At 39.5% G+C, this 27,444-nt stretch overlaps 2 long non-coding RNA genes across 2 annotated transcripts; both read right to left on the bottom strand.

Moving 5' to 3' along the window:
- Positions 1-3,489: 3,489 nt before the first annotated feature.
- Positions 3,490-4,929, bottom strand: LOC143418481 (uncharacterized). Its single transcript, XR_013098473.1, has 4 exons — positions 4,803-4,929; positions 4,253-4,466; positions 4,016-4,124; positions 3,490-3,896 (listed from the first exon to the last, which is right to left on the bottom strand). It is a non-coding gene; the product is annotated as an uncharacterized LOC143418481 (long non-coding RNA).
- Positions 4,930-24,269: 19,340 nt separating this feature from the next.
- Positions 24,270-25,707, bottom strand: LOC143418482 (uncharacterized). The gene is made up of 4 exons (XR_013098474.1): positions 25,581-25,707; positions 25,030-25,244; positions 24,793-24,901; positions 24,270-24,673 (listed from the first exon to the last, which is right to left on the bottom strand). It is a non-coding gene; the product is annotated as an uncharacterized LOC143418482 (long non-coding RNA).
- Positions 25,708-27,444: the final 1,737 nt, after the last annotated feature.

Here is a 27,444-nt window from a genome sequence, read left to right on the forward strand (position 1 = left end):
GGAAAGAAGGATGGAAGGAAGGATCACAAGCTTTGTCACAAAGGAAAGAAGGATGGAAGGAAGGAAAGATCACAAGCTTTGTCACAAGTGCAATACTTTAATTTTCTGCTGCTCATTCCTGTGCAATATCCCATTTGCCCTCCCGTCATATTTCTTTTCAAGATTTTCTTATTTAATCACTAATGTACATATATTTATATTTATAGATACATATATATTCAGTCATCTTTTCTCTTTTACCATGTCTCTCTAATATTTTGCTCCTTGCTATTTTTCTAATTTCTTTATTATTTTATTTTATTTTAATATATTTTCTCCTACTGTGCATGCTGCTGAGTGACTGCTGCTCGTCAAACACATTTAATTGCAATGTTGACCCTGTGCTAACTTGCATATGACAAATAAATCTGAAAACTAAAACTAAACAAAGGAAAGAAGGATGGAAGGAAAGATCACAAGCATTGTCACAAAGGAAAGAAGGATGGAAGGAAGGATCACAAGCTTTGTCACAAAGGAAAGAAGGAGGGAAGGATCACATGCATTGTTACAAAGGAAAGAAGGATGGAAGGAAGGATCACAAGCATTGTCACAAAGGAAAGAAGGATGGAAGGAAGGATCACAAGCTTTGTCACAAAGGAAAGAAGGAGGGAAGGATCACATGCATTGTCACAAAGGAAAGAAGGATGGAAGGAAGGATCACAAGCTTTGTCACAAAGGAAAGAAGGATGGAAGGAAGGAAAGATCACAAGCATTGTCACAAAGGAAAGAAGGATGGAAGGAAGGATCACAAGCTTTGTCACAAAGGAAAGAAGGATGGAAGGAAGGAAAGATCACAAGCTTTGTCACAAAGGAAAGAAGGATGGAAGGAAGGAAAGATCACAAGCTTTGTCACAAGTGCAATACTTTAATTTTCTGCTGCTCATTCCTGTGCAATATCCCATCTGCCCTCCCGTCATATTTCTTTTCAAGATTTTCTTATTTAATCACTAATGTACATATATTTATATTTATAGATACATATATATTCAGTCATCTTTTCTCTTTTACCATGTCTCTCTAATATTTTGCTCCTTGCTATTTTTCTATTTTCTTTATTATTTTATTTTATTTTAATATATTTTCTCCTACTGTGCATGCTGCTGAGTGACTGCTGCTCGTCAAACACATTTATGTGCTAACTTGCATATGACAAATAAATCTGAAAACTAAAACCAAGAGCACCTGGCTGCAGCCACTGTCCACTGTGGAGCTCCACAGTAACCGGAAACACGTGACCTCCACAGTAACCGGAAACTCGTGACCTCCACACTAGCCGTAAACACGTAACTTCGGTTAAATCGACTTTGACAGCGAAAACTAAATTGCGTTTTTGTTACTATAAAATGGTTTTAAGTGGGTTTTTTTTTTTAACACTCTGGGTTTGTTCAAAAAAAATTCACCATCCCCTAAATTGTTCGTGGCCAAAAGTGACACTTGCTGTTTCGCTGATTTATTATTATTTTTACAGTACATCGTGTTGTGCGTTCTGATTGCTGTAGACCATTGTCAATCAATCTAGTCCAGTGTCTCCTGTACAGGAGCGGTCCCTAATAGGCCCACGGACCGGTCCCGGTCCGTGAGTCCTTTGGTACCGTTCCGCGAGGGTTGATCCTCCGGTGTGAAATGTATGGTTGTAGTTGTGTGTCTTATTTTGAAAGAACTATTTACGCGTTACCATAGCGACCAGAGAGCATTAAGAAGCAGAGAGGAGGATGTCACTGTCATTGTTGTTGGCGCACAGCTCAAGTCACGTTTATTATTATATTTACAAAATACCACAGTTTCTTTTTTTTATTCTTTTGTTGTATTTATCCGCGACACCTTAAAGGTAGTTCCCTGAAAATATTGTCTGACATTAAAGTGGTCTGTGGTGCAAAAAAGGTTGGGGACTCCCGCTGTACAGTACAGAATGCGTTTAGCTTGTCGAATTTACATAAATCTTCGATCGCTAGCAGTGTAACTCTGAAGTGCTGTACTGTACGTTTGGAAGTTTTCTCCCAAACAAACACAACAATGCCGACGAAACGTTTTGCACCCTCAAATGCACCTTTAGGTTTCATTCCATAATACTGGACTTGTGTTTCTACAAAGGTTTGAACTCTAAGAGTGTTTAAACAAAGAGAAAAGTGTGAAAATGTTCATTCCTGTCTGAGAAAAGTGTATAAAGCATGTAGTGAGGGGTTTTACAGTCTTAACATCTGTAATAATTGTAAAAAATAAAGTTGGCTATGGATTTCACCTACCGCGGGTTATTTTTTGAACGTAACACCAGCGATAAACGAGGCACCGCTGTATTATTAATAGTAGTGTCTGGGACATCTAATTGATTAACATCAACATTGATTATTATGCACTATTATTTTTGTTCAAGGAGAGCCAAAAATATACAACTCTCTCTCAGCTTGTTTGTTGCCAAAAATGGCCACTTTTTGTGTATGTTCACAAAATGCTATAAAATGTATATTTCTTAAAACATTTATCTACTTTTACCGACGTGACTCTTTAAAATAGCACCAGTCCTTTTCATCAAAATCAAAATTGTATCTAAATGTTTTACTCTTTATAGCCAGTTAGGTTATATATTACCATTAACTTTTCTGGTAAAACGGTGATAAAGTCCTAATGTTTTCATGAAACTTCCTTTTTTTCCCCATCTGAGCATCGGGGAAAAGGCCGTCTTGCAATTGTTGAGGTCACTAGTGTGTGCCCCATTTCTTCCAGGATCACTCTCTTTATAGGTTTTAGTGGACTCCTAGTACTGCGAAGTGGTTTCATGGTACAAAGGGATTGTATTCCAAGATCTGGGAGACTGTAGAAATGAGCAGTGATGCCCTTCCTACCATCTTTCCAGAAAAATAAGTGATCTGTAAGCTGTTAGGCTGACTTACAGCAGCAGCACTTTCTGCACCTGCATAAACTCCAGGACACATTTACTAACGGTGTTTGTTGCTGTATGTGCAGCTTTGAATTTTTTAATAATATATATTTTGTTAATATTTTGGCTATGGTGTCTTGTTATGAAATGTAAAAGAGTAAAAGTGTTTTTAGCAGGTGCTTCAAAGCTAAGTTTGACTGGGAAACTCAAAGCTCAATTGGCTGTATCAACAGAAATTCACTGCAGCCTATGTAATATTTCATGCGTCATAATTTATTCTACTCTATCTTGCAAATACATATTTGTGTGGCAATGTCATGCACAACACACATAACTATTAGATCCTTAAGATCAAACCCGTGTCATTGTTTTGGTCCACTGCAGTGCAGTAGTCAAAAAAAAGAATAAGTGAAGTGTCCACAGATAGCCAGGATAGAGCCCAGAGTGTTAATGTTTAAAATGTATAAAAATATTATTGATTACAATTCTTTACTGTTAATATCAACAATAAGCTTTTTATTTTGAAATTACAAGTTTAAAAAAATGCTGTTACATTTACATTTAATGCTGTTTCACTGTAATCATTTATTATAAGTATGGACACAGAATCAAGTGAACAACATTTTGAAATAAGTTTAATTGGAATTTTGTACTATGCAAAAACAAAACAACAACAACAACAACAACATATTAAACAAACACAGCCAGTGCCTTCATTTGTCCATTACATGTCAAACATAGCACTGACCCTTAGCCCCTGATCATCAGCACATGCTTTCAAAAAGAGCTCCATGTCCTTTGCAAACTGAAAAACAAAGAGGAACAAGTCCCTTGCTCCAGTGTCTTCTTCCTCTGACATGTCTCTTAAGACCCTCTGCTGGTCCCCTTGATTTAAGGACAGATATTTGGGCATTGTTACATGTGCCTTATTTTGGACAGCCCACTGCACAGCAGGACGCAGATCTTCAACAACTGCTGGCTCCTGTGTCAGGCAAATGGGGATGAAAACATAGTTATTTCTCTGTTGCAGAACAGTTTTTTAACAGTTATTCAAATGTCACTAACCATGTAATTACACTACTGTTTAAAGTGAATACTGACCTGACTGACTTCCTGGAACTTGCGCTTTTTCAGTCTGAAAATGGGCACGTGTTGTCCTTCAAGCACAGCTTTGGCTTCCTCTCTCCAGTGTGCAAATAGCTTGCCAGAGCTACGAAGAGTAAGGCCACAGTGAGGGCATGTCATTTTCATGGACTTTCCATCAGCTGCAGTTTTATTGAACACAGAGGGTAGAGCTTATGAATGTTCTAACAAAGACTCAGAAAATGGTTCAGATACCGAAGACAAAACCTTGGGGGGGGGAGACGGGTCTCCTCGAAGAGTTCAGCGGGGAGCAGTCCTGATAATGGTGGCTGACTTGGCATTGAAGAATGCTGACAAGACAATAAATGCCTTGCCATATCCCCACGCCGTATGATTGTAATCTTACAGACAGGGCAGTGAAAGTGTCCTGTTGTCCTACAAGGCTGCCTGCACCGGCATATCATTTTATCTGTAAGAGAAAAAAACAAACAAACAAACAGATGTAATTTAAATGTAGTTGTATAGAATGCAATCAATTTGTCTAACAATCAGATTGTACATGTTAACAAAAACATCCAAGCCAACCTCAATAATGAAAGCAAAATGGTATGGATCACAAAAGTTATGTCAAGAAAAGTGGTGAAAAGTAAATAAAAATATATTTTATAAAAACACTATTTTTGTTGCAGATGAATGCACTGAACTGTACAATATCAACAGCAACTTTTAAGTCAACAAAGATACTGCAGAAGTGCTTAAAAAAGTGCATATTTATAACTATAAAGTATATTTAATACAAACATACCTTTTAAAGGCAAAGCATTTTTTATATGCACACTTAGATGCTCCTCAATCTTTGCCCTGACAGTAGGGCTGAAAGTGGGGCACAGAGGGCAGTGAAAGAGTCCTCTGCAACACGTGTTGCATTCCTGCAATTCTGGCTTTAAGCCTGAATTCCAGATTGATGTGTGCATCTAAAACACAGAGAGAAACAGATAAACACCATATACACATTTAAGTTAAGGTTTTAGCAGAAATAACAATTTACACTTGGCATGTAATAGATTTGGGAAGAAAATTCTTGAAAAAAAAACCCCAAATATTTTAAAAGACACTTTAATCTGTGAGATATGTTTCTATTGACATATAACAGTCAATTGAACAGAGGCTAACTAAAATCTGGGCAATAAAAAAGCTGTACAGAAAAGAATGACGAATAGAAGTATTGATAAATATATAAATCTGTTTGTGACGAAATTTGCAGTGTTGACGCTAACCAAAGGTGTCACAAGTACACACGTTCCTTACTACAGTTTAGATACCTCTGTTTAGAAAGCACTGGCTCGACTTTTTAGTCAAGTCGAAGTAAGAAGTACAGGGTCTAAAATATAATTTATGTACAAAATTTTGAAGTAATCTTGCGTCCAAAGCACGCGTGCTGATTTACAAATGTACGGATTACAAAGTACAGATACGCGTGCTAAAATGTGAGAAGTAGAAGTATAAAGAAGTATACAGTAGGCACAAAAAAGTACAGCAGTAAAGTAAAGATACCAGAAAATTCTACTTAAGTACAGTATTGAAGTATTCGTTATTTTGCATCTCTGACGCCAACAATAAATCATACTCTAATGCAAAATGTGGTTTTTGCTTCTTCTCGCCCACAGAAGCCGTTAATCCAGCTCTCTTACTAAAACCAGGCCCAGGAAAAAGCATATCTGTGTGTTTCTCTGCCATGGAGCACGATGAAAAAACATTAAAATAAGGAGGAATGTTGTTGTAACGCAAAAAAAGTGGCAACATGATCATTGTAAGAAAACTAGACGATTCCTAGAATTATGAAATCACTAACGGCAAATTTATATAAGAAAGACTTAACTAACCTTTGCGATCAACTTGCAAGACTTCCACGGTATCCATGCGTGTTTACGGCTACTGTGGAGGTCACATGCTTCCGGCTACTGTGGAGCTCCACAGTGGCTGCAGCCAGACCCTTCTCACTAAAACTAAACAAAGGAAAGAAGGATGGAAGGAAGGATCACATGCATTGTCACCAAGGAAAGAAGGATGGAAGGAAGGATCACAAGCATTGTCACAAAGGAAAGAAGGATGGAAGGAAGGATCACAAACTTTGTCACAAAGGAAAGAAGGATGGAAGGAAGGATCACATGCATTGTCACAAAGGAAAGAAGGATGGAAGGAAGGATCACAAGCTTTGTCACAAAGGAAAGAAGAGTGGAAGGAAGGATCACAAGCTTTGTCACAAAGGAAAGAAGGATGGAAGGAAGGATCACATGCATTGTCACAAAGGAAAGAAGGATGGAAGGAAGGATGACATGCATTGTCACAAAGGAAAGAAGGATCGAAGGAAGGATCACATGCATTGTCACAAAGGAAAGAAGGATGGAAGGAAGGATCACAAGCTTTGTCACAAAGGAAAGAAGGATGGGAGGAAAGATCACAAGCTTTGTCACAAAGGAAAGAAGGATGGATGGAAGGATCACATGCATTGTCACAAAGGAAAGAAGGATGGAAGGAAGGAAGGATCACAAGCATTGTCACAAAGGAAAGAAGGATGGAAGGAAGGATCACAAGCATTGTCACAAAGGAAAGAAGGATGGAAGGAAGGATCACATGCATTGTCACAAAGGAAAGAACGATGGAAGGCAGGATGACATGCAATGTCACAAAGGAAAGAAGGATGGAAGGAAGAATCACATGCATTGTCACAAAGGAAAGAAGGATGGAAGGAAGGATCACATGCATTGTCACAAAGGAAAGAACGATGGAAGGCAGGATGACATGCAATGTCACAAAGGAAAGAAGGATGGAAGGAAGAATCACATGCATTGTCACAAAGGAAAGAAGGATGGAAGGAAGGATCACAAGCATTGTCACAAAGGAAAGAAGGATGGAAGGAAGGATCACAAGCATTGTCACAAAGGAAAGAAGGATGGAAGGAAGGATCACATGCATTGTCACAAAGGAAAGAACGATGGAAGGCAGGATGACATGCAATGTCACAAAGGAAAGAAGGATGGAAGGAAGAATCACATGCATTGTCACAAAGGAAAGAAGGATGGAAGGAAGGATCACATGCATTGTCACAAAGGAAAGAAGGATGGAAGGAAGGATCACAAGCATTGTCACAAAGGAAAGAAGGATGGAAGGAAGGATCACATGCATTGTCACAAAGGAAAGAACGATGGAAGGCAGGATGACATGCAATGTCACAAAGGAAAGAAGGATGGAAGGAAGAATCACATGCATTGTCACAAAGGAAAGAAGGATGGAAGGAAGGATCACATGCATTGTCACAAAGAAAAGAAGGATGGAAGGAAGAATCACAAGCATTGTCACAAAGGAAAGAAGGATGGAAGGAAGGATCACATGCATTGTCACAAAGGAAAGAAGGATGGAAGGAAGGATCACAAGCATTGTCACAAAGGAAAGAAGGATGGAAGGAAGGATCACATGCATTGTCACAAAGGAAAGAACGATGGAAGGCAGGATGACATGCAATGTCACAAAGGAAAGAAGGATGGAAGGAAGAATCACATGCATTGTCACAAAGGAAAGAAGGATGGAAGGAAGGATCACATGCATTGTCACAAAGGAAAGAAGGATGGAAGGATGGATCACAAGCTTTGTCACAAAGGAAAGAAGGATGGAAGGAAGGATCACAAGCTTTGTCACAAAGGAAAGAAGGATGGAAGGAAGGATCACATGCATTGTCACAAAGGAAAGAAGGATGGAAGGAAGGATCACATGCATTGTCACAAAGGAAAGAAGGATGGAAGGAAGGATCACATGCATTGTCACAAAGGAAAGAAGGATGGAAGGAAGGATCACATGCATTGTCACAAAGGAAAGAAGGATGGAAGGAAGGATCACAAGCATTGTCACAAAGGAAAGAAGGATGGAAGGAAGGATCACAAGCATTGTCACAAAGGAAAGAAGGATGGAAGGAAGGATCACAAGCTTTGTCACAAAGGAAAGAAGGATGGAAGGAAGGAAAGATCACAAGCTTTGTCACAAGTGCAATACTTTAATTTTCTGCTGCTCATTCCTGTGCAATATCCCATCTGCCCTCCCGTCATATTTCTTTTCAAGATTTTCTTATTTAATCACTAATGTACATATATTTATATTTATAGATACATATATATTCAGTCATCTTTTCTCTTTTACCATGTCTCTCTAATATTTTGCTCCTTACTATTTTTCTATTTTCTTTATTGTTTTATTTTATTTTAATATATTTTCTCCTACTGTGCATGCTGCTGAGTGACTGCTGCTCGTCAAACACATTTAATTGCAATGTTGACCCTGTGCTAACTTGCATATGACAAATAAATCTGAAAACTGAAACTAAACTAAGGAAAGAAGGATGGAAGGAAAGATCACAAGCTTTGTCACAAAGGAAAGAAGGATGGAAGGAAGGATCACAAGCTTTGTCACAAAGGAAAGAAGGATGGGAGGAAAGATCACAAGCTTTGTCACAAAGGAAAGAAGGATGGATGGAAGGATCACATGCATTGTCACAAAGGAAAGAAGGATGGAAGGAAGGAAGGATCACAAGCATTGTCACAAAGCAAAGAAGGATGGAAGGAAGGATCACAAGCATTGTCACAAAGGAAAGAAGGATGGAAGGAAGGATCACATGCATTGTCACAAAGGAAAGAACGATGGAAGGCAGGATGACATGCAATGTCACAAAGGAAAGAAGGATGGAAGGAAGAATCACATGCATTGTCACAAAGGAAAGAAGGATGGAAGGAAGGATCACATGCATTGTCACAAAGGAAAGAACGATGGAAGGCAGGATGACATGCAATGTCACAAAGGAAAGAAGGATGGAAGGAAGAATCACATGCATTGTCACAAAGGAAAGAAGGATGGAAGGAAGGATCACAAGCATTGTCACAAAGGAAAGAAGGATGGAAGGAAGGATCACAAGCATTGTCACAAAGGAAAGAAGGATGGAAGGAAGGATCACATGCATTGTCACAAAGGAAAGAACGATGGAAGGCAGGATGACATGCAATGTCACAAAGGAAAGAAGGATGGAAGGAAGAATCACATGCATTGTCACAAAGGAAAGAAGGATGGAAGGAAGGATCACATGCATTGTCACAAAGGAAAGAAGGATGGAAGGAAGGATCACAAGCATTGTCACAAAGGAAAGAAGGATGGAAGGAAGGATCACATGCATTGTCACAAAGGAAAGAACGATGGAAGGCAGGATAACATGCAATGTCACAAAGGAAAGAAGGATGGAAGGAAGAATCACATGCATTGTCACAAAGGAAAGAAGGATGGAAGGAAGGATCACATGCATTGTCACAAAGGAAAGAAGGATGGAAGGAAGAATCACAAGCATTGTCACAAAGGAAAGAAGGATGGAAGGAAGGATCACATGCATTGTCACAAAGGAAAGAAGGATGGAAGGATGGATCACAAGCATTGTCACAAAGGAAAGAAGGATGGAAGGAAGGATCACAAGCATTGTCACAAAGGAAAGAAGGATGGAAGGAAGGATCACATGCATTGTCACAAAGGAAAGAACGATGGAAGGCAGGATGACATGCAATGTCACAAAGGAAAGAAGGATGGAAGGAAGAATCACATGCATTGTCACAAAGGAAAGAAGGATGGAAGGAAGGATCACATGCATTGTCACAAAGGAAAGAAGGATGGAAGGATGGATCACAAGCTTTGTCACAAAGGAAAGAAGGATGGAAGGAAGGATCACAAGCTTTGTCACAAAGGAAAGAAGGATGGAAGGAAGGATCACATGCATTGTCACAAAGGAAAGAAGGATGGAAGGAAGGATCACATGCATTGTCACAAAGGAAAGAAGGATGGAAGGAAGGATCACATGCATTGTCACAAAGGAAAGAAGGATGGAAGGAAGGATCACATGCATTGTCACAAAGGAAAGAAGGATGGAAGGAAGGATCACAAGCATTGTCACAAAGGAAAGAAGGATGGAAGGAAGGATCACAAGCATTGTCACAAAGGAAAGAAGGATGGAAGGAAGGAAAGATCACAAGCTTTGTCACAAGTGCAATACTTTAATTTTCTGCTGCTCATTCCTGTGCAATATCCCATCTGCCCTCCTGTCATATTTCTTTTCAAGATTTTCTTATTTAATCACTAATGTACATATATATATATTTATAGATACATATATATTCAGTCATCTTTTCTCTTTTACCATGTCTCTCTAATATTTTGCTCCTTACTATTTTTCTATTTTCTTTATTGTTTTATTTTATTTTAATATATTTTCTCCTACTGTGCATGCTGCTGAGTGACTGCTGCTCGTCAAACACATTTAATTGCAATGTTGACCCTGTGCTAACTTGCATATGACAAATAAATCTGAAAACTGAAACTAAACTAAGGAAAGAAGGATGGAAGGAAAGATCACAAGCTTTGTCACAAAGGAAAGAAGGATGGAAGGAAGGATCACAAGCTTTGTCACAAAGGAAAGAAGGATGGGAGGAAAGATCACAAGCTTTGTCACAAAGGAAAGAAGGATGGATGGAAGGATCACATGCATTGTCACAAAGGAAAGAAGGATGGAAGGAAGGAAGGATCACAAGCATTGTCACAAAGGAAAGAAGGATGGAAGGAAGGATCACAAGCATTGTCACAAAGGAAAGAAGGATGGAAGGAAGGATCACATGCATTGTCACAAAGGAAAGAACGATGGAAGGCAGGATGACATGCAATGTCACAAAGGAAAGAAGGATGGAAGGAAGAATCACATGCATTGTCACAAAGGAAAGAAGGATGGAAGGAAGGATCACATGCATTGTCACAAAGGAAAGAACGATGGAAGGAAGGATCACAAGCATTGTCACAAAGGAAAGAAGGATGGAAGGAAGGATCACATGCATTGTCACAAAGGAAAGAACGATGGAAGGCAGGATGACATGCAATGTCACAAAGGAAAGAAGGATGGAAGGAAGAATCACATGCATTGTCACAAAGGAAAGAAGGATGGAAGGAAGGATCACATGCATTGTCACAAAGGAAAGAACGATGGAAGGCCGGATGACATGCAATGTCACAAAGGAAAGAAGGATGGAAGGAAGAATCACATGCATTGTCACAAAGGAAAGAAGGATGGAAGGAAGGATCACAAGCATTGTCACAAAGGAAAGAAGGATGGAAGGAAGGATCACAAGCTTTGTCACAAAGGAAAGAAGGATGGAAGGAAGGAAAGATCACAAGCTTTGTCACAAGTGCAATACTTTAATTTTCTGCTGCTCATTCCTGTGCAATATCCCATCTGCCCTCCCTTCATATTTCTTTTCAAGATTTTCTTATTTAATCACTAATGTACATATATTTATATTTATAGATACATATATATTCAGTCATCTTTTCTCTTTTACCATGTCTCTCTAATATTTTGCTCCTTACTATTCTTCTATTTTCTTTATTGTTTTATTTTATTTTAATATATTTTCTCCTACTGTGCATGCTGCTGAGTGACTGCTGCTCGTCAAACACATTTAATTGCAATGTTGACCCTGTGCTAACTTGCATATGACAAATAAATCTGAAAACTGAAACTAAACTAAGGAAAGAAGGATGGAAGGAAAGATCACAAGCTTTGTCACAAAGGAAAGAAGGATGGATGGAAGGATCACATGCATTGTCACAAAGGAAAGAACGATGGAAGGCAGGATGACATGCATTGTCACAAAGGAAAGAAGGATGGAAGGATGGATCACAAGCTTTGTCACAAAGGAAAGAAGGATGGAAGGAAGGATCACAAGCATTGTCACAAAGGAAAGAAGGATGGAAGGAAGGATCACATGCATTGTCACAAAGGAAAGAACGATGGAAGGCAGGATGACATGCAATGTCACAAAGGAAAGAAGGATGGAAGGAAGAATCACATGCATTGTCACAAAGGAAAGAAGGATGGAAGGAAGGATCACAAGCAATGTCACAAAGGAAAGTAGGATGGAAGGAAGGATCACATGCATTGTCACAAAGGAAAGAAGGATGGAAGGAAGGATCACATGCATTGTCACAAAGGAAAGAAGGATGGAAGGATGGATCACAAGCTTTGTCACAAAGGAAAGAAGGATGGAAGGAAGGATCACAAGCTTTGTCACAAAGGAAAGAAGGATGGAAGGAAGGATCACATGCAATGTCACAAAGGAAAGAAGGACGGAAGGAAGGAAGGAAGGATCACAAGCTTTGTCACAAAGGAAAGAAGGATGGAAGGAAGGAAGGAAGGATCACAAGCTTTGTCACAAAGGAAAGAAGGATGGAAGGAAGGAAAGATCACAAGCTTTGTCACAAGTGCAATACTTTAATTTTCTGCTGCTCATTCCTGTGCAATATCCCATCTGCCCTCCCGTCATATTTCTTTTCAAGATTTTCTTATTTAATCACTAATGTACATATATATATATTTATAGATACATATATATTCAGTCATCTTTTCTCTTTTACCATGTCTCTCTAATATTTTGCTCCTTACTATTTTTCTATTTTCTTTATTGTTTTATTTTATTTTAATATATTTTCTCCTACTGTGCATGCTGCTGAGTGACTGCTGCTCGTCAAACACATTTAATTGCAATGTTGACCCTGTGCTAACTTGCATATGACAAATAAATCTGAAAACTGAAACTAAACTAAGGAAAGAAGGATGGAAGGAAAGATCACAAGCTTTGTCACAAAGGAAAGAAGGATGGAAGGAAGGATCACAAGCTTTGTCACAAAGGAAAGAAGGATGGGAGGAAAGATCACAAGCTTTGTCACAAAGGAAAGAAGGATGGATGGAAGGATCACATGCATTGTCACAAAGGAAAGAAGGATGGAAGGAAGGAAGGATCACAAGCATTGTCACAAAGGAAAGAAGGATGGAAGGAAGGATCACAAGCATTGTCACAAAGGAAAGAAGGATGGAAGGAAGGATCACATGCATTGTCACAAAGGAAAGAACGATGGAAGGCAGGATGACATGCAATGTCACAAAGGAAAGAAGGATGGAAGGAAGAATCACATGCATTGTCACAAAGGAAAGAAGGATGGAAGGAAGGATCACATGCATTGTCACAAAGGAAAGAACGATGGAAGGAAGGATCACAAGCATTGTCACAAAGGAAAGAAGGATGGAAGGAAGGATCACATGCATTGTCACAAAGGAAAGAACGATGGAAGGCAGGATGACATGCAATGTCACAAAGGAAAGAAGGATGGAAGGAAGAATCACATGCATTGTCACAAAGGAAAGAAGGATGGAAGGAAGGATCACATGCATTGTCACAAAGGAAAGAACGATGGAAGGCCGGATGACATGCAATGTCACAAAGGAAAGAAGGATGGAAGGAAGAATCACATGCATTGTCACAAAGGAAAGAAGGATGGAAGGAAGGATCACAAGCATTGTCACAAAGGAAAGAAGGATGGAAGGAAGGATCACAAGCTTTGTCACAAAGGAAAGAAGGATGGAAGGAAGGAAAGATCACAAGCTTTGTCACAAGTGCAATACTTTAATTTTCTGCTGCTCATTCCTGTGCAATATCCCATCTGCCCTCCCTTCATATTTCTTTTCAAGATTTTCTTATTTAATCACTAATGTACATATATTTATATTTATAGATACATATATATTCAGTCATCTTTTCTCTTTTACCATGTCTCTCTAATATTTTGCTCCTTACTATTTTTCTATTTTCTTTATTGTTTTATTTTATTTTAATATATTTTCTCCTACTGTGCATGCTGCTGAGTGACTGCTGCTCGTCAAACACATTTAATTGCAATGTTGACCCTGTGCTAACTTGCATATGACAAATAAATCTGAAAACTGAAACTAAACTAAGGAAAGAAGGATGGAAGGAAAGATCACAAGCTTTGTCACAAAGGAAAGAAGGATGGATGGAAGGATCACATGCATTGTCACAAAGGAAAGAACGATGGAAGGCAGGATGACATGCATTGTCACAAAGGAAAGAAGGATGGAAGGATGGATCACAAGCTTTGTCACAAAGGAAAGAAGGATGGAAGGAAGGATCACAAGCTTTGTCACAAAGGAAAGAAGGATGGAAGGAAAGATCACATGCATTGTCACAAAGGAAAGAAGGATGGAAGGAAGGATCACATGCATTGTCACAAAGGAAAGAAGGATGGAAGGAAGGATCACAAGCATTGTCACAAAGGAAAGAAGGATGGAAGGAAGGATCACATGCATTGTCACAAAGGAAAGAAGGATGGAAGGAAGGATCACATGCATTGTCACAAAGGAAAGAAGGATGGAAGGATGGATCACAAGCTTTGTCACAAAGGAAAGAAGGATGGAAGGAAGGATCACAAGCTTTGTCACAAAGGAAAGAAGGATGGAAGGAAGGATCACATGCATTGTCACAAAGGAAAGAAGGATGGAAGGAAGGATCACATGCATTGTCACAAAGGAAAGAAGGATGGAAGGATGGATCACAATCTTTGTCACAAAGGAAAGAAGGATGGAAGGAAGAATCACATGCATTGTCACAAAGGAAAGAAGGATGGAAGGAAGGATCACATGCATTGTCACAAAGGAAAGAAGGATGGAAGGAAGGAAGGATCACAAGCATTGTCACAAAGGAAAGAAGGATGGAAGGAAGGATCACAAGCATTGTCACAAAGGAAAGAAGGATGGAAGGAAGGATCACATGCATTGTCACAAAGGAAAGAACGATGGAAGGCAGGATGACATGCAATGTCACAAAGGAAAGAAGGATGGAAGGAAGAATCACATGCATTGTCACAAAGGAAAGAAGGATGGAAGGAAGGATCACATGCATTGTCACAAAGGAAAGAACGATGGAAGGAAGGATCACAAGCATTGTCACAAAGGAAAGAAGGATGGAAGGAAGGATCACATGCATTGTCACAAAGGAAAGAACGATGGAAGGCAGGATGACATGCAATGTCACAAAGGAAAGAAGGATGGAAGGAAGAATCACATGCATTGTCACAAAGGAAAGAAGGATGGAAGGAAGGATCACATGCATTGTCACAAAGGAAAGAACGATGGAAGGCAGGATGACATGCAATGTCACAAAGGAAAGAAGGATGGAAGGAAGAATCACATGCATTGTCACAAAGGAAAGAAGGATGGAAGGAAGGATCACATGCATTGTCACAAAGGAAAGAACGATGGAAGGCAGGATGACATGCAATGTCACAAAGGAAAGAAGGATGGAAGGAAGAATCACATGCATTGTCACAAAGGAAAGAAGGATGGAAGGAAGGATCACAAGCATTGTCACAAAGGAAAGAAGGATGGAAGGAAGGATCACAAGCATTGTCACAAAGGAAAGAAGGATGGAAGGAAGGATCACATGCATTGTCACAAAGGAAAGAACGATGGAAGGCAGGATGACATGCAATGTCACAAAGGAAAGAAGGATGGAAGGAAGAATCACATGCATTGTCACAAAGGAAAGAAGGATGGAAGGAAGGATCACATGCATTGTCACAAAGGAAAGAAGGATGGAAGGAAGGATCACAAGCATTGTCACAAAGGAAAGAAGGATGGAAGGAAGGATCACATGCATTGTCACAAAGGAAAGAACAATGGAAGGCATTATGACATGCATTGTCACAAAGGAAAGAAGGATGGAAGGATGGATCACAAGCTTTGTCACAAAGAAAAGAAGGATGGAAGGAAGGATCACAAGCTTTGTCACAAAGGAAAGAAGGATGGAAGGAAGGATCACATGCATTGTCACAAAGGAAAGAAGGATGGAAGGAAGGATCACATGAATTGTCACAAAGGAAAGAAGGATGGAAGGAAGGATCACATGCATTGTCACAAAGGAAAGAAGGATGGAAGGAAGGATCACATGCATTGTCACAAAGGAAAGAAGGATGGAAGGAAGGATCACATGCATTGTCACAAAGGAAAGAAGGATGGAAGGAAGGATCACATGCATTGTCACAAAGGAAAGAAGGATGGAAGGATGGATCACAAGCTTTGTCACAAAGGAAAGAAGGATGGAAGGAAGGATCACATGCATTGTCACAAAGGAAAGAAGGATGGAAGGAAGGATCACATGCATTGTCACAAAGGAAAGAAGGATGGAAGGATGGATCACAAGCTTTGTCACAAAGGAAAGAAGGATGGGAGGAAAGATCACAAGCTTTGTCACAAAGGAAAGAAGGATGGATGGAAGGATCACATGCATTGTCACAAAGGAAAGAAGGATGGAAGGAAGGAAGGATCACAAGCATTGTCACAAAGGAAAGAAGGATGGAAGGAAGGATCACATGCATTGTCACAAAGGAAAGAACGATGGAAGGCAGGATGACATGCAATGTCACAAAGGAAAGAAGGATGGAAGGAAGGAAGGATCACAAGCATTGTCACAAAGGAAAGAAGGATGGAAGGAAGGATCACATGCATTGTCACAAAGGAAAGAACGATGGAAGGCAGGATGACATGCAATGTCACAAAGGAAAGAAGGATGGAAGGAAGGATCACAAGCATTGTCACAAAGGAAAGAAGGATGGAAGGAAGGATCACATGCATTGTCACAAAGGAAAGAAGGATGGAAGGAAGGATCACATGCATTGTCACAAAGGAAAGAAGGATGGAAGGAAGGATCACAAGCATTGTCACAAAGGAAAGAAGGATGGAAGGAAGGATCACATGCATTGTCACAAAGGAAAGAACGATGGAAGGCAGGATGACATGCAATGTCACAAAGGAAAGAAGGATGGAAGGAAGAATCACATGCATTGTCACAAAGGAAAGAAGGATGGAAGGAAGGATCACATGCATTGTCACAAAGGAAAGAACGATGGAAGGCAGGATGACATGCAATGTCACAAAGGAAAGAAGGATGGAAGGAAGAATCACATGCATTGTCACAAAGGAAAGAAGGATGGAAGGAAGGATCACATGCATTGTCACAAAGGAAAGAACGATGGAAGGCAGGATGACATGCAATGTCACAAAGGAAAGAAGGATGGAAGGAAGAATCACATGCATTGTCACAAAGGAAAGAAGGATGGAAGGAAGGATCACAAGCATTGTCACAAAGGAAAGAAGGATGGAAGGAAGGATCACAAGCATTGTCACAAAGGAAAGAAGGATGGAAGGAAGGATCACATGCATTGTCACAAAGGAAAGAACGATGGAAGGCAGGATGACATGCAATGTCACAAAGGAAAGAAGGATGGAAGGAAGAATCACATGCATTGTCACAAAGGAAAGAAGGATGGAAGGAAGGATCACATGCATTGTCACAAAGGAAAGAAGGATGGAAGGAAGGATCACAAGCATTGTCACAAAGGAAAGAAGGATGGAAGGAAGGATCACATGCATTGTCACAAAGGAAAGAACAATGGAAGGCATTATGACATGCATTGTCACAAAGGAAAGAAGGATGGAAGGATGGATCACAAGCTTTGTCACAAAGAAAAGAAGGATGGAAGGAAGGATCACAAGCTTTGTCACAAAGGAAAGAAGGATGGAAGGAAGGATCACATGCATTGTCACAAAGGAAAGAAGGATGGAAGGAAGGATCACATGCATTGTCACAAAGGAAAGAAGGATGGAAGGAAGGATCACATGCATTGTCACAAAGGAAAGAAGGATGGAAGGAAGGATCACATGCATTGTCACAAAGGAAAGAAGGATGGAAGGAAGGATCACATGCATTGTCACAAAGGAAAGAAGGATGGAAGGATGGATCACAAGCTTTGTCACAAAGGAAAGAAGGATGGAAGGAAGGATCACAAGCTTTGTCACAAAGGAAAGAAGGATGGAAGGAAGGATCACATGCATTGTCACAAAGGAAAGAAGGATGGAAGGAAGGATCACATGCATTGTCACAAAGGAAAGAAGGATGGAAGGATGGATCACAAGCTTTGTCACAAAGGAAAGAAGGATGGAAGGAAGAATCACATGCATTGTCACAAAGGAAAGAAGGATGGAAGGAAGGATCACATGCATTGTCACAAAGGAAAGAAGGATGGAAGGATGGATCACAAGCTTTGTCACAAAGGAAAGAAGGATGGGAGGAAAGATCACAAGCTTTGTCACAAAGGAAAGAAGGATGGATGGAAGGATCACATGCATTGTCACAAAGGAAAGAAGGATGGAAGGAAGGAAGGATCACAAGCATTGTCACAAAGGAAAGAAGGATGGAAGGAAGGATCACATGCATTGTCACAAAGGAAAGAACGATGGAAGGCAGGATGACATGCAATGTCACAAAGGAAAGAAGGATGGAAGGAAGAATCACATGCATTGTCACAAAGGAAAGAAGGATGGAAGGAAGGATCACATGCATTGTCACAAAGGAAAGAACGATGGAAGGCAGGATGACATGCAATGTCACAAAGGAAAGAAGGATGGAAGGAAGAATCACATGCATTGTCACAAAGGAAAGAAGGATGGAAGGAAGGATCACATGCATTGTCACAAAGGAAAGAAGGATGGAAGGAAGGATCACAAGCATTGTCACAAAGGAAAGAAGGATGGAAGGAAGGATCACATGCATTGTCACAAAGGAAAGAACGATGGAAGGCAGGATGACATGCAATGTCACAAAGGAAAGAAGGATGGAAGGAAGAATCACATGCATTGTCACAAAGGAAAGAAGGATGGAAGGAAGGATCACATGCATTGTCACAAAGGAAAGAAGGATGGAAGGAAGGATCACAAGCATTGTCACAAAGGAAAGAAGGATGGAAGGAAGGATCACATGCATTGTCACAAAGGAAAGAACGATGGAAGGAAGGATCACATGCATTGTCACAAAGGAAAGAACGATGGAAGGCAGGATGACATGCAATGTCACAAAGGAAAGAAGGATGGAAGGAAGAATCACAAGCATTGTCACAAAGGAAAGAAGGATGGAAGGAAGGATCACATGCATTGTCACAAAGGAAAGAAGGATGGAAGGAAGAATCACATGCATTGTCACAAAGGAAAGAAGGAAGGAAGGAAGGATCACATGCATTGTCACAAAGGAAAGAAGGATGGAAGGAAGAATCACATGCATTGTCACAAAGGAAAGAAGGATGGAAGGAAGGATCACATGCATTGTCACAAAGGAAAGAAGGATGGAAGGATGGATCACAAGCTTTGTCACAAAGGAAAGAAGGATGGAAGGAAGGATCACATGCATTGTCACAAAGGAAAGAAGGATGGAAGGATGGATCACATGCATTGTCACAAAGGAAAGAAGGATGGAAGGAAGAATCACATGCAATGTCACAAAGGAAAGAAGGATGGAAGGAAGGATCACATGCATTGTCACAAAGGAAAGAAGGATGGAAGGATGGATCACAAGCTTTGTCACAAAGGAAAGAAGGATGGAAGGAAGGATCACAAGCTTTGACACAAAGGAAAGAAGGATGGAAGGAAGAATCACATGCATTGTCACAAAGGAAAGAAGGATGGAAGGAAGGATCACATGCATTGTCACAAAGGAAAGAAGGATGGAAGGCAGGATCACAAGCTTTGTTACAAAGGAAAGAAGGATGGAAGGAAGGATCACAAGCTTTGTCACAAAGGAAAGAAGGATGGAAGGAAGGATCACATGCATTGTCACAAAGGAAAGAAGGATGGAAGGAAGGATCACATGCATTGTCACAAAGGAAAGAAGGATGGAAGGAAGGATCACATGCATTGTCACAAAGGAAAGAAGGATGGAAGGAAGGATCACAAGCTTTGTCACAAAGGAAAGAAGGATGGAAGGAAGGATCACAAGCTTTGTCACAAAGGAAAGAAGGAGGGAAGGATCACATGCATTGTTACAAAGGAAAGAAGGATGGAAGGAAGGATCACATGCATTGTCACAAAGGAAAGAAGGATGGAAGGAAGGATCACATGCATTGTCACAAAGGAAAGAAGGATCGAAGGAAGGATCACATGCATTGTCACAAAGGAAAGAAGGATGGAAGGAAGGATCACAAGCATTGTCACAAAGGAAAGAAGGATGGAAGGAAGGATCACAAGCTTTGTCACAAAGGAAAGAAGGATGGAAGGAAGGAAAGATCACAAGCTTTGTCACAAGTGCAATACTTTAATTTTCTGCTGCTCATTCCTGTGCAATATCCCATCTGCCCTCCCGTCATATTTCTTTTCAAGATTTTCTTATTTAATCACTAATGTACATATATTTATATTTATAGATACATATATATTCAGTCATCTTTTCTCTTTTACCATGTCTCTCTAATATTTTGCTCCTTACTATTTTTCTATTTTCTTTATTATTTTATTTTATTTTAATTTATTTTCTCCTACTGTGCATGCTGCTGAGTGACTGCTGCTCGTCAAACACATTTAATTGCAATGTTGACCCTGTGCTAACTTGCATATGACAAATAAATCTGAAAACTGAAACTAAACTAAGGAAAGAAGGATGGAAGGAAAGATCACAAGCTTTGTCACAAAGGAAAGAAGGATGGATGGAAGGATCACATGCATTGTCACAAAGGAAAGAAGGATGGGAGGAAAGATCACAAGCTTTGTCACAAAGGAAAGAAGGATGGATGGAAGGATCACATGCATTTTCACAAAGGAAAGAAGGATGGAAGGAAGGAAGGATCACAAGCATTGTCACAAAGGAAAGAAGGATGGAAGGAAGAATCACATGCATTGTCACAAAGGAAAGAAGGATGGAAGGAAGGATCACATGCATTGTCACAAAGGAAAGAACGATGGAAGGCAGGATGACATGCAATGTCACAAAGGAAAGAAGGATGGAAGGAAGAATCACATGCATTGTCACAAAGGAAAGAAGGATGGAAGGAAGGATCACATGCATTGTCACAAAGGAAAGAACGATGGAAGGCAGGATGACATGCAATGTCACAAAGGAAAGAAGGATGGAAGGAAGAATCACATGCATTGTCACAAAGGAAAGAAGGATGGAAGGCAGGATGACATGCAATGTCACAAAGGAAAGAAGGATGGAAGGAAGAATCACATGCATTGTCACAAAGGAAAGAAGGATGGAAGGATGGATCACAAGCTTTGTCACAAAGGAAAGAAGGATGGAAGGAAGGATCACAAGCTTTGTCACAAAGGAAAGAAGGATGGAAGGAAGGATCACATGCATTGTCACAAAGGAAAGAAGGATGGAAGGATGGATCACAAGCTTTGTCACAAAGGAAAGAAGGATGGAAGGAAGGATCACAAGCTTTGTCACAAAGGAAAGAAGGAGGGAAGGATCACATGCATTGTTACAAAGGAAAGAAGGATGGAAGGAAGGATCACAAGCATTGTCACAAAGGAAAGAAGGATGGAAGGAAGGAAAGATCACAAGCATTGTCACAAGTGCAATACTTTAATTTTCTGCTGCTCATTCCTGTGCAATATCCCATCTGCCCTCCCGTCATATTTCTTTTCAAGATTTTCTTATTTAATCACTAATGTACATATATTTATATTTATAGATACATATATATTCAGTCATCTTTTCTCTTTTACCATGTCTCTCTAATATTTTGCTCCTTGCTATTTTTCCATTTTCTTTATTATTTTATTTTATTTTAATATATTTTCTCCTACTGTGCATGCTGCTGAGTGACTGCTGCTCGTCAAACATGTTGGTCAGTCACAGGAGCTCGTTCAGTGAGAGACTGAGATTACCGAAAAGCACCACTGAACGACACAGGAAATCATTCCTGCCTGTGGCCATCTCCCTGTACAACGCATCCACTTAACACACTGTTTGCCGCTACAACTACACATGTTTCTTTTCCAAATATTTATTTATAAGTGACTTATGTATGTATGTATGTATGTATATGTATATATTGTACTATTCTTAGTTAGCGTATTGTCTGTCTTGTCTTAATGTTGGTTTAAAATGGAGCACTGTAACAAAAAATAATTTCCCCCAGGGATCAATAAAGTATTCTGATTCTGATTCTGATTCAAACACATTTAATTGCAATGTTGACCCTGTGCTAACTTGCATATGACAAATAAATCTGAAAATTAAAACCAAGAGCACCTGGCTGCAGCCACTGTCCACTGTGGAGCTCCACAGTAACCGGAAACACGTGACCTCCACAGTAACCGGAAACACGTGACCTCCACACTAGCCGTAAACACGTAACTTCGGTTAAATCGACTTTGACAGCGAAAACTAAATTGCGTTTTTGTTACTATAAAATGGTTTTAAGTGGGTTTTTTTTTTAACACTCTGGGTTTGTTCAAAAAAAATTCACCATCCCCTAAATTGTTCGTGGCCAAAAGTGACACTTGCTGTTTCGCTGATTTATTATTATTTTTACAGTACATCGTGTTGTGCGTTCTGATTGCTGTAGACCATTGTCAATCAATCTAGTCCAGTGTCTCCTGTACAGGAGCGGTCCCTAATAGGCCCACGGACCGGTCCCGGTCCGTGAGTCCTTTGGTACCGTTCCGCGAGGGTTGATCCTCCGGTGTGAAATGTATGGTTGTAGTTGTGTGTCTTATTTTGAAAGAACTATTTACGCGTTACCATAGCGACCAGAGAGCGTTAAGAAGCAGAGAGGAGGATGTCACTGTCATTGTTGTTGGCGCACAGCTCAAGTCACGTTTATTATTATATTTACAAAATACCACAGTTTCTTTTTTTTATTCTTTTGTTGTATTTATCCGCGACACCCTAAAGGTAGTTCCCTGAAAATATTGTCTGACATTAAAGTGGTCTGTGGTGCAAAAAAGGTTGGGGACTCCCGCTGTACAGTACAGAATGCGTTTAGCTTGTCGAATTTACATAAATCTTCGATCGCTAGCAGTGTAACTCTGAAGTGCTGTACTGTACGTTTGGAAGTTTTCTCCCAAACAAACACAACAATGCCGACGAAACGTTTTGCACCCTCAAATGCACCTTTAGGTTTCATTCCATAATACTGGACTTGTGTTTCTACAAAGGTTTGAACTCTAAGAGTGTTTAAACAAAGAGAAAAGTGTGAAAATGTTCATTCCTGTCTGAGAAAAGTGTATAAAGCATGTAGTGAGGGGTTTTACAGTCTTAACATCTGTAATAATTGTAAAAAATAAAGTTGGCTATGGATTTCACCTACCGCGGGTTATTTTTTGAACGTAACACCAGCGATAAACGAGGCACCGCTGTATTATTAATAGTAGTGTCTGGGACATCTAATTGATTAACATCAACATTGATTATTATGCACTATTATTTTTGTTCAAGGAGAGCCAAAAATATACAACTCTCTCTCAGCTTGTTTGTTGCCAAAAATGGCCACTTTTTGTGTATGTTCACAAAATGCTATAAAATGTATATTTCTTAAAACATTTATCTACTTTTACCGACGTGACTCTTTAAAATAGCACCAGTCCTTTTCATCAAAATCAAAATTGTATCTAAATGTTTTACTCTTTATAGCCAGTTAGGTTATATATTACCATTAACTTTTCTGGTAAAACGGTGATAAAGTCCTAATGTTTTCATGAAACTTCCTTTTTTTCCCCATCTGAGCATCGGGGAAAAGGCCGTCTTGCAATTGTTGAGGTCACTAGTGTGTGCCCCATTTCTTCCAGGATCACTCTCTTTATAGGTTTTAGTGGACTCCTAGTACTGCGAAGTGGTTTCATGGTACAAAGGGATTGTATTCCAAGATCTGGGAGACTGTAGAAATGAGCAGTGATGCCCTTCCTACCATCTTTCCAGAAAAATAAGTGATCTGTAAGCTGTTAGGCTGACTTACAGCAGCAGCACTTTCTGCACCTGCATAAACTCCAGGACACATTTACTAACGGTGTTTGTTGCTGTATGTGCAGCTTTGAATTTTTTAATAATATATATTTTGTTAATATTTTGGCTATGGTGTCTTGTTATGAAATGTAAAAGAGTAAAAGTGTTTTTAGCAGGTGCTTCAAAGCTAAGTTTGACTGGGAAACTCAAAGCTCAATTGGCTGTATCAACAGAAATTCACTGCAGCCTATGTAATATTTCATGCGTCATAATTTATTCTACTCTATCTTGCAAATACATATTTGTGTGGCAATGTCATGCACAACACACATAACTATTAGATCCTTAAGATCAAACCCGTGTCATTGTTTTGGTCCACTGCAGTGCAGTAGTCAAAAAAAAGAATAAGTGAAGTGTCCACAGATAGCCAGGATAGAGCCCAGAGTGTTAATGTTTAAAATGTATAAAAATATTATTGATTACAATTCTTTACTGTTAATATCAACAATAAGCTTTTTATTTTGAAATTATAAGTTTAAAAAAATGCTGTTACATTTACATTTAATGCTGTTTCACTGTAATCATTTATTATAAGTATGGACACAGAATCAAGTGAACAACATTTTGAAATAAGTTTAATTGGAATTTTGTACTATGCAAAAACAAAACAACAACAACAACAACAACATATTAAACAAACACAGCCAGTGCCTTCATTTGTCCATTACATGTCAAACATAGCACTGACCCTTAGCCCCTGATCATCAGCACATGCTTTCAAAAAGAGCTCCATGTCCTTTGCAAACTGAAAAACAAAGAGGAACAAGTCCCTTGCTCCAGTGTCTTCTTCCTCTGACATGTCTCTTAAGACCCTCTGCTGGTCCCCTTGATTTAAGGACAGATATTTGGGCATTGTTACATGTGCCTTATTTTGGACAGCCCACTGCACAGCAGGACGCAGATCTTCAACAACTGCTGGCTCCTGTGTCAGGCAAATGGGGATGAAAACATAGTTATTTCTCTGTTGCAGAACAGTTTTTTAACAGTTATTCAAATGTCACTAACCATGTAATTACACTACTGTTTAAAGTGAATACTGACCTGACTGACTTCCTGGAACTTGCGCTTTTTCAGTCTGAAAATGGGCACGTGTTGTCCTTCAAGCACAGCTTTGGCTTCCTCTCTCCAGTGTGCAAATAGCTTGCCAGAGCTACGAAGAGTAAGGCCACAGTGAGGGCATGTCATTTTCATGGACTTTCCATCAGCTGCAGTTTTATTGAACACAGAGGGTAGAGCTTATGAATGTTCTAACAAAGACTCAGAAAATGGTTCAGATACCGAAGACAAAACCTTGGGGGGGGGGAGACGGGTCTCCTCGAAGAGTTCAGCGGGGAGCAGTCCTGATAATGGTGGCTGACTTGGCATTGAAGAATGCTGACAAGACAATAAATGCCTTGCCATATCCCCACGCCGTATGATTGTAATCTTACAGACAGGGCAGTGAAAGTGTCCTGTTGTCCTACAAGGCTGCCTGCACCGGCATATCATTTTATCTGTAAGAGAAAAAAACAAACAAACAAACAGATGTAATTTAAATGTAGTTGTATAGAATGCAATCAATTTGTCTAACAATCAGATTGTACATGTTAACAAAAACATCCAAGCCAACCTCAATAATGAAAGCAAAATGGTATGGATCACAAAAGTTATGTCAAGAAAAGTGGTGAAAAGTAAATAAAAATATATTTTATAAAAACACTATTTTTGTTGCAGATGAATGCACTGAACTGTACAATATCAACAGCAACTTTTAAGTCAACAAAGATACTGCAGAAGTGCTTAAAAAAGTGCATATTTATAACTATAAAGTATATTTAATACAAACATACCTTTTAAAGGCAAAGCATTTTTTATATGCACACTTAGATGCTCCTCAATCTTTGCCCTGACAGTAGGGCTGAAAGTGGGGCACAGAGGGCAGTGAAAGAGTCCTCTGCAACACGTGTTGCATTCCTGCAATTCTGGCTTTAAGCCTGAATTCCAGATTGATGTGTGCATCTAAAACACAGAGAGAAACAGATAAACACCATATACACATTTAAGTTAAGGTTTTAGCAGAAATAACAATTTACACTTGGCATGTAATAGATTTGGGAAGAAAATTCTTGAAAAAAAAACCCCAAATATTTTAAAAGACACTTTAATCTGTGAGATATGTTTCTATTGACATATAACAGTCAATTGAACAGAGGCTAACTAAAATCTGGGCAATAAAAAAGCTGTACAGAAAAGAATGACGAATAGAAGTATTGATAAATATATAAATCTGTTTGTGACGAAATTTGCAGTGTTGACGCTAACCAAAGGTGTCACAAGTACACACGTTCCTTACTACAGTTTAGATACCTCTGTTTAGAAAGCACTGGCTCGACTTTTTAGTCAAGTCGAAGTAAGAAGTACAGGGTCTAAAATATAATTTATGTACAAAATTTTGAAGTAATCTTGCGTCCAAAGCACGCGTGCTGATTTACAAATGTACGGATTACAAAGTACAGATACGCGTGCTAAAATGTGAGAAGTAGAAGTATAAAGAAGTATACAGTAGGCACAAAAAAGTACAGCAGTAAAGTAAAGATACCAGAAAATTCTACTTAAGTACAGTATTGAAGTATTCGTTATTTTGCATCTCTGACGCCAACAATAAATCATACTCTAATGCAAAATGTGGTTTTTGCTTCTTCTCGCCCACAGAAGCCGTTAATCCAGCTCTCTTACTAAAACCAGGCCCAGGAAAAAGCATATCTGTGTGTTTCTCTGCCATGGAGCACGATGAAAAAACATTAAAATAAGGAGGAATGTTGTTGTAACGCAAAAAAAGTGGCAACATGATCATTGTAAGAAAACTAGACGATTCCTAGAATTATGAAATCACTAACGGCAAATTTATATAAGAAAGACTTAACTAACCTTTGCGATCAACTTGCAAGACTTCCACGGTATCCATGCGTGTTTACGGCTACTGTGGAGGTCACGTGCTTCCGGCTACTGTGGAGGTCACGTGCTTCCGGCTACTGTGGAGCTCCACAGTGGCTGCAGCCAGACCCTTCTCACTAAAACTAAACAAAGGAAAGAAGGATGGAAGGAAGGATCACATGCATTGTCACCAAGGAAAGAAGGATGGAAGGAAGGATCACAAGCATTGTCACAAAGGAAAGAAGGATGGAAGGAAGGATCACAAACTTTGTCACAAAGGAAAGAAGGATGGAAGGAAGGATCACATGCATTGTCACAAAGGAAAGAAGGATGGAAGGAAGGATCACAAGCTTTGTCACAAAGGAAAGAAGAATGGAAGGAAGGATCACAAGCTTTGTCACAAAGGAAAGAAGGATGGAAGGAAGGATCACATGCATTGTCACAAAGGAAAGAAGGATGGAAGGAAGGATGACATGCATTGTCACAAAGGAAAGAAGGATGGAAGGAAGGATCACAAACTTTGTCACAAAGGAAAGAAGGATGGAAGGAAGGATCACATGCATTGTCACAAAGGAAAGAAGGATGGAAGGAAGGATCACATGCATTGTCACAAAGGAAAGAAGGATCGAAGGAAGGATCACAAGCTTTGTCACAAAGGAAAGAAGGATGGAAGGAAGGATGACATGCATTGTCACAAAGGAAAGAAGGATGGAAGGAAGGATGACATGCATTGTCACAAAGGAAAGAAGGATGGAAGGAAGGATCACAAGCTTTGTCACA

This window comes from Maylandia zebra, linkage group LG4, assembly GCF_041146795.1.
Source record: "Maylandia zebra isolate NMK-2024a linkage group LG4, Mzebra_GT3a, whole genome shotgun sequence".
NCBI classification, from domain to species: Eukaryota; Metazoa; Chordata; class Actinopteri; order Cichliformes; family Cichlidae; genus Maylandia; species Maylandia zebra.